Here is a 9,073-nt window from a genome sequence, read left to right on the forward strand (position 1 = left end):
TAGGTGAACCTGCGGAAGGATCATTGTCGTACCCTGGAAACAGAACGACCTGAGAACGATGAAACATCACTCTCGGTAGGCCGGTTTCTTACTGTGCCTGCAGATTCCGTGGTTATACGTTCATCCATGCCCAAGACTTCAGTTTTGGTTGGATCGTACGCATAGCTTCCGGATATCATCTAACCACAGCACGAAAAGTGTCAAGGAAAATGCAACTAAACGGCCTGCTTTCGCCAACCCGGAGACGGTGTTTGTTTGGAAGCAGTGCTGCAATGTAAAGTCTAAAACGACTCTCGGCAATGGATATCTTGGCTCTTGCATCGACGAAGAACGTAGCAAAATGTGATACTTGGTGTGAATTGCAGAATCCCGTGAACCATCGAGTCTTTGAATGCAAGTTGCGCCCCAAGCCTTCTGGCCGAGGGCACGTCTGCCTGGGTGTCACAAATGGTCGTCCCCCCATCCTCTCGAGGATATGTGACGAAAGCTGATCTCCCGTGTGTTAACGCACACGGTTGGCCAAAATCCGAGCTAAGGACGCCAGGAGCGTCTTGACATGCGGTGGTGAATTCAATTCTCGTCATATTGTCAGACGTTCTGGTCCAAAAGCTCTTGATAACCCAAAATCCTCAACGCGACTCCAGGTCAGGCGGGATCACCCGCTGAGTTTAAGCATATCAATTAGCGGAGGAAAAGAAACTAAAAAAGATTCCCTTAGTAACGGCGAGCGAACCAGGAAGAGCCCAGCTTGAAAATCGGACGTCTTTGGCATTCAAATTGTAGTCTGGAGAAGCGTCATCAGCGACGGACCGGGCCCAAGTTCCCTGGAAAGGGGTGCCAGAGAGGGTGAGAGCCCCGTCGTGCCCTGTAACGCCCGAATCCGGCCTCTCGACAAGACTGGACCCGTTTGCTACTTAATCAATTTCTTTGCTTGTTTGATTCATTTTTAAGTCTTTCGTTTACAAAGTCATGTTCGTATCTGAGGTTCTAAATCAATTGAACAGATAGCACAGCGGAATAACAATGTGTAAACTTTGTATTACTTAGAAACATGAGATCCAATACACAACTTCTTAACAGTTTCATAGACAATCACTAGTTCGTCCCTAGCATCATCTAACCAGACGTTACACAGCCTCTCACTGACCGAGCCTTCACGGCTCCTTGGCTTGACCAGAACCATCCTTAGTTCCTGAAACCACAACCAGGTAAGCATTAATCATAACCGAGAATAGGACTGGTCGATCCTACAATGCTGGGCTTGGTTCCTAGAACATTGATAAACCTCAGACAATATATTTATAAAAAGATATGAACCCGAAGACCAATCCGTCCATCCAGATAGAATCTAGGTGCGACCGGCCTAGAAGAACTCCGACTCAATGGCCCAATGGACTTCCTTACCTGATCCGGCCTTGGGCCTGGATCCAACGGCCGAGTAAGCCTCACGCCCAATCCGGTCAGGCCAATGGACGCTCGGACCTTGCGACTCTTACGCTGGCCTGGACGGACTGTGTACTTGTCTCAACAGACAAGACATGGTCTGATCCCTAAGGAACGGACACGGCCTGCCTCAACAGGCACCGCTTGGTACACGCACCCCCTCGGCCTTTGGTACCTCTTGGTCCTCGTACCACTTGGTGCTCGTACCACTTGGCATTCGTAACCCTTGGTTACTTACACCCTTTGGCAACTCACAACCGTTGGTAACTCGTGACCTTTGGCCACTCGTGCCTCTTTGGACATGCCCAACCGTTTAGTCCAACCGCCCAGTCTATGGTGCGATTTGAACCGACCGTCTAACCGACCAGCGTCTAGGTTAGCGGTTTGGTTATGTCCGGCCAGTCTAGGAACGTGTCCCTTGGACTGAACCATCACAACCCTTCGTGCATAATCAGAAAGAAGAGAATGGACCGGATATAAACAAGAAGAGGCGAAGCGGCCGGGTCTAATGAACCATCCAGAGCCGCGGTGTGGTCACAAGGACCGTCTGTTTGGACTGGTGCGGCCAAAGCCCACCACGTACCTTCTGAACCAGGTCAGGGTTCTCCACGCTCTTCTCCTGCTCTCGGTCTCCCATACTTGATCGGAGGTTGCTTCACAAACGATCAGATCGCCGGAAACCTAACCACCACACAATCGGCCTTGCTTTGGCCGGAAACTCTCTCTCTCTTTCTTTCTCTCTCTCTATGATTTCTCTGAGTATTCTACTCTGGATTGGATAAATGAAATCGACAGAGAGGACCCCATATTTATAGAAAACGAGGGGGTAAGTCTTTCCTCACAAACAGGCATGACTGGCCAGCGGATGGGCACAATCGGCCAAGGGTTACACCCTCTCGGCCGCATGCGTCCCTTCGCCAATACCGCATGGGTTGGGTCGGACAGAGGCCCAAAGCCTTACCCAACTCTTCTGGACTTAGCCCATGGCCTTGTCCTAAGCCCCAATGGTCCATGACCTCATGGCCAGACCCCCATGGCCTGCCACCGGCCCGGACCCAGACCATCAGACCGAAACCCGAACAGTCCGTCCAGCTGAGATGAGCTGACCCCCAGCTGCCTCAGCTGAGTGAGCTAGTAGTCCAGCTAGTGGAGCTGACCTTGTAGTGTCCGAGCTGGATGTAGCTTAACCTAACTCCGTTGAGCTGGTTGAGCTACCCGTTCCATTCGTCCAGCTACCGTTCTGCTCGGTCTAGCTGACTCTCGACTTGTGTAAGGTTAAGTCTAAGTTTCTTACGTCCTTAACCTTCTTATCCGGCCATGGAACGCTTACCTTGATGTCTTAAGACAGACTAGTACGTTTCCTCGAACCATGGCCTTCCCAATGATCCTATTCAGGATCCGGGATGTTACAAGTCTCCCCCACTAGCAATGGATTCGTCTTCGAATCCGAGTCATGTGTTTCATCCAACACAAACTGGTCGAACCAATTTGGAAACTTGGCCTTCATCCTGGCCTTCGTCTCCCAAGTGGTCTCTTCTCGACCATTACAATCCCAAATGACCTGACCATCTGGATTGTTTTCTTTCTCATTGCTTTTTCCATCCTATCTACGATCCGAACCGGCCTTGTTTCCAAAGTTAGGTTCGTACCTAGATCAGATGGTATTTCTGGTATTAAGATGTCCTGATCCGTCAAGCACTTCCGGAGTTGGGAGATATGGAATACATTATGAAAGGCTTCCATCTCAGATGGTAAGTCCAACTTGTATGCCACACTACCCACTCGTTCTATGACTCTGAACGGCCCTAGGTATCTTGGATCCAATTTCCTTTTACCAGAAATTTGCACTCTACCTTTAAAGGTAATCATTTTGAGATAGACCATATCACCCACTGCAAACTCCAGTTCTTTCCTTCGTTTGTCAGCATAGTGCTTTTGTCTGTCCTGTGCGGCCCTCATCTTGTCCCGCACGGACTTGATCTTCTCTGTGGTTTCCTCCATGATCTCGGGGCCTATCATGCTGCGTTCTCCCACTTGGGTCCAGCATAACGGTGTCCTGCATGGTCTTCCATACAAAGCTTCGTATGGCGACATGCCTATACTTGAGTGGAAGCTGTTATTGTAGGCGAACTCCACTAACGGCAAATGCCGTTCCCAGGAATCACCCCAATCGAGAACACATGCTCGAAGCGTGTCCTCCAGCGTCCGTATAGTTCTTTCCGACTGCCCATCCGTTTGGGGATGATAAGCCGTACTCATGTTCACTCTTGTTCCAAAAGCTTTTTGAAAAGCTTGCCAGAAGTGAGATGTGGACCTCGAATCTCTATCCGAAACTATACTTGATGGTACTCCGTGTAGCCTCACAATCTCGTCAATGTACTTACTCACAATCCGGTCGACTCCATCAGTCTTTTTGATGGCCAGGAAGTGGGCAGACTTGGTTAGTCGATCCTGTCACGAAGTCCATCGTGATGTGATCCCACTTCCATTCCGGAATAGGTAGGCTCTAAAGCAGTCCACTCGGAACTTGTTGTTCGGCCTTGACGACTTGACAAGTAGGACATTTGGCCACCCATTCGGCCACATCGACCTTCATCCGTATCCAATGATAGTACTGTCTGAGATTATGATACATCTTGGTCACTCCAGGATGGATCGAGAATCTAGATTTGTGAGCTTCTCTAAGGATCTCGTCCTTTAAACTCCTATCATTGGGTACGCTGATCCGACCATGAACTAAGATCATACCGTCCTTGGCGATTTGATACTCAGTAAAGGTCGTTCCGAGCAACCGTCTTCATGTTCTCGTCCTGATCTTGGGCCGCTCGGATCCGGGTAAGCAGGTCGGCTCTATTCACCGCCTCTAAACCCCGTGGTCCGTCCGTCCCGTTCAAAGCATTTAAACGGATGAAACATCCCGCCTCATCCGGCTCATCCGTTCTGCTACCGGCCGCAACATCTTCTCGTTTCCGGCTCAAGGCGTCAGCCACAAGGTTGGCCTTGCCCGGATAATAAGTGATGTCTAGGTCATAGTTGGCCACGAACTCCATCCACCTTCTCTGCCTTAAGTTCAACTCAGGCTGGGTGAATATATACTTCAGACTTTTATGGTCCGTAAGTATCTGGACTTTGGCCCCTTATAAATATGATCGCCAAATCTTTAAGGCGAACACTACCGCAGCCATTTCAAGTTCATGGGTAGGGTAGTTTCCCTCATGTTTCTTCAGCTGCCTTGACGCGTAAGCAATGACCTTCCCATGTTGGGTCAACACGCAACCGAGTCCAGTGATGGACGCATCCGTGTAGACCACATAAGGTTGGTCTGCCTCCGGGAGAACCAGGACGGGTGCGCTAGTTAACATATCCTTAAGTGCAGAGAAACATCTCGTACACTCGTCAGACCATGTGAACTTAACGTCCTTCCCAGTCAACCGTGTCATCGGCTGAGCCAAGCTTGCGAATCCCTTCACAAACTTTCTATAGTAACCTGCCAGCCCTAGGAAGCTTCTAACTTCTGTGGCACTGCGTGGTCGGGGCCAATCCTTGATTGCCCTGATCTTCTCTGGATCCACTGAGATGCCCTGGTCAGAGACAATATGACCGAGGAACCCAATACTCTTTTGCCAAAAACTGCACTTGCTGAGTTTAGCAAAGAGTTTGTGCTCTCGTAATCGTTCCAGCACGGCTGTAAAATGTTTCCGATGAGATTCCTCGTCCTTGGAGTATATCAGGATATCATCAATGAAGATGATCACTGATTCATCCAAGAAGTCCCGGAACACACTGTTCATCATTTTCATGAATGCAGCAGGTGCATTGGTCAGACCGAACGTCATCACTACGAATTCGTAATGGCCGTACCTGGTCGTAAATGCTGTTTTCCTAATGTCATTTGGCTCTATAGGTATCTGATGATATCCTGAGGCCAAATTGATTTTTGAAAACCACTTAGCTCCTTTCAGCTGATCCAACAGCTCGTCTATCCTGGACAACAGATACTTGTTCTTCACAGTTACCCTGTTCAACCCTCGATAGTCGATGCACAGACGTATGCTACCATCCTTCTTTTTTACAAAGAGGACTGATGCACCCCAAGGGGAGCTACTTGGCCGTATGAACCCCTTGTCAAGCAATTCTTCCAATTGCTTCTTCAGCTCGGCCATCTCGGCCGGAGCCATTCGATACGGACTCTTGGACAGCGGAGCTGTCCCTGGTTCCAGTTCAATCAGGAAAGGATCGGACCTATCAGGGGGGACACCCTGTAGCGACTGAAACACATCCTGGAACTCGGACACCAACGAATCCCCGCGTGGGTCTAACAGAAAACCAGAACTGTCAGGCTCTGTAGTTGTAATTGTCGCCAAGAATGACTGACAACCCTGTTCCAGCATCCGAATCGCTCGAACTGCTGAAACCACTACTTTCTCTTGAGCCTGACACAGACCTTGGTACTCTACCGGGTGAAGTCCATTCTCCAATTGCACACGACCCTTATGGCAATCGAGAGTGGCTTGGTACTTTCCCAACCAATCCATACCTAAGATCACTTCTTGATTCTTTAGGTGGTCACAGACCAGATTCACAGGGAAGACCTTTCCCTGGATATGTACTGGGATGTTCGTCATGAGACCTAGTGAGTTCATGGCTTGCTCACCGGCCGCCCTCACTATCCCAAAATTATCACCAGCATCCAGACAAAACAGACCCTTTCCGACCAGTCCCGGACTCACAAAACTATGTGTAGCCCCTGTGTCGAAAAGCACTTGGGTTTTTACCCCACCGACCATGAGGGTTCCTATCAGAGACCCCCATCAGAATCCCCTAGACCACATTCTAGGTTCCAGACCAAGCATTACTACTTGAATGTAAAAAGATAAATTTAGAAATTACCAGCGATCGAATCAAAGGATCCGGAAGCTCCTTCTTCTCGTGACAGTTCATACACCCTCGGTGTTGTGGTTGGTTTGCCTTGAGACACCTTTCCTGAATCTCCATGGCCCTTCCCCTGACTTCCTTGCAGCTTGGGACACTCCGATTGGAAATGTCCTTGCTGGCCACAATGGAAACAGGTCATCTGGCCGCTTCTCCCAGACTGGTTCGGTCGAGGACAGTTCTGAACCCCATGGTCCATGCTGCCACAACGAACACAAGCTCCCTTGGCCTTCCAGCACTCCCCGGGATGGTTCCGTCCACATTTGGAACACACAGGTCGGCCACCAGAGGTCTTACCTCCGTCCACCTGGTCCCATTTTCTCTTTTTATCATTAGTCTTGCCCAATGGGCCAGACTGTGGCTTAGCCTTAAGATTAGCTTCCTCAGCCAAGTTAGACTCCAACAAAGCCACCCGTTCCACCAGTTCTCCGACGGTTTTGAAAGTGCGGATCGAGCAGTGGGTCTTCAGTTCCAGCCTTAGGCCTCGGATGAACCTACGGACCTGGACTGCTTCGTCCTTCAGCTCTCTTCCACCAAACCGTCTGAGTCGGTTGAACTCTTCTTCGTACTCCCGTACGGTCCTGCGGCCTTAGACCAAATCTAGAAACTTAGCTTCCAGACGATCCCAAGCCTCAGCAGGAAAGTATTTGCGGTTGAATTGATTTAAAAAGTCCGCAAAACTTGTGAGACTTTCATTGGTGCGCTTATCCACTGCAAGCCACCAATTATGCGCGTCCCCTTCAAGGAAGTGAACCGCAATGTCTCGTCTGCAATCCTCTGGACAGCGAGTTGATTGGAAGTTTCGGACTAGCCTACTCCTCCACTCATCTGCCACACCCGGGTCGGTGCTGCTTGAGAATTGCTTCGTACACAATCTTGATAGATGTTGAAGCAAACTCAGATAGTCAACCTTCTTTACAGACCCTTCCGGTGGATCGATCTCGATCACCTCAACCGCGTCCACAGTTGGACCCGTAACAATAGGTGTAGCCGTAGCTACAGGTGTAGCTTGACCAACTGATGAATTCACTGGTGGAGTGAACAGCTGAATCATAACCGCCACCTCATTACCCATTACTTTCATGGCCTCTAACAAGTCCTCACGGGACAGTACTGCGGGCACGTTGGCCGTTCCCTCGGCCCTTTGCTCACGCTGGTCACAATCACGGTTAGCGTTCGAGGATTCCACTTCCTCGTCGCTCTCCTGATGTTGCTGACCTTCTTGTTGCGTTCCCGTAAGATTGGCCTGGTCAGTCGGTAACACATCACCGGTGTTAGTTGCAGCCGGCTCGGTTGGTAACCCGGACAGATTAATTCCGTCCGCGGCCACTTGACTTGACGGACCAGCCGTTTTCTTACTCCTTCAGGGCTTTCCCAATTTGCTTTTCCCAGCCTAAGGATTCAGACATTGTTAATACAACATATACATAACATAACCGAGACAATTAATCCCAAGACCTAACTATCAAACCTCACTGTGAGACTGAATCAGCTGGCTGCGTGTGTGTTGACTACATAACCCAACTATCCTAGAATCAAGCATGCTCTGATACCAACTTGTAACGCCCGAATCCGGCCTCTCGACAAGACTGAACCCGTTTGCTACTTAATCAATTTCTTTGCTTGTTTGATTCATTTTTAAGTCTTTCATTTACTAAGTCATGTTTGAATCTGAGGTTCTAAATCAATTGAACAGATAGCACAGCGGAATAACAATGAGTAAACTTTGTATTACTTAGAAACATGAGATCCAATACACAACTTCTTAACAGTTTCATAGATAATCACTTGTTCGTCCCTAGCATCATCTAACCACACATTACACAGCCTCTCACTGACCAAGCCTTGATGGCTCCTTGGCTTGACCAGAACCATCCTTAGTTCCTGAAACCACAACCAGGTAAGCATTAATCATAACCGAGAATAGGACTGGTCGATCCTACAATGCTGGGCTTGGTTCCTAGAACATTGATAAACCTCAGAAAATAAACTTATAAAAAGATATGAACCTGCCTACCGAATCCTAAGTCATTCAACCAACCACCCCTTGACTTAGAATCAGATAGACAGCCCAGAATAGATAAACAGAACACACGAACAGTCTGGATCGTCCCGAAGACCAATCCGTCCATCCTGATAGAATCTAGGTGCCACCGGCCTAGATGAAGTCCGGCTCAATGGCCCAACGGAATTCCTTACCTGATCCGGCCTTGGGCCTGGATCCAATGGCCGAGTAAGCCTCACGCCCAATCCGGTCAGGCCAATGGCCGCTCGGACCTTGTGACTCTTTCCCTGGCCTGGACAGACCGTGTACTTGTCTCAACGGACAAGACATGGTCTGATCCCTAAGGAACAGACACGACCTGCCTCAACAGGCACCGCTTGGTACACGCACCCCATCGGCCTTTGGTACCTCTTGGTCCTCGTACCACTTGGTGCTCGTACCACTTGGCGTTCGTAACCCTTGGTTACTTACACGCTTTGGCAACTCACAACCGTTGGTAACTCGTAACCTTTGGCCACTCGTGCCTCTTGGGACATGCCCAACCATTTAGTCCAACCGCCCAGTCTATGGTGCGATTCGAACCGACCGTCTAACCGACCAGCGTCTAGGTTAGCGGTTTGGTTATGTCCGGCCAGTCTAGGAACGTGTCCCTTGGACTGAACCAACACAACCCTTTGTGCATAATCAGAAAGA

At 49.5% G+C, this 9,073-nt stretch overlaps 1 non-coding gene across 1 annotated transcript; it reads left to right on the forward strand.

The window, feature by feature from the left end:
* Positions 1–288: 288 nt before the first annotated feature.
* On the forward strand, positions 289–444 carry LOC125594426. Its single transcript, XR_007329853.1, has one exon. It is a non-coding gene; the product is annotated as a 5.8S ribosomal RNA (ribosomal RNA).
* The last annotated feature ends 8,629 nt before the right edge of the window (positions 445–9,073 follow it).

The sequence above is a fragment of the Brassica napus genome (genome assembly GCF_020379485.1).
Source record: "Brassica napus cultivar Da-Ae chromosome A8 unlocalized genomic scaffold, Da-Ae chrA08_Random_1, whole genome shotgun sequence".
Taxonomy (NCBI): Eukaryota; Viridiplantae; Streptophyta; class Magnoliopsida; order Brassicales; family Brassicaceae; genus Brassica; species Brassica napus.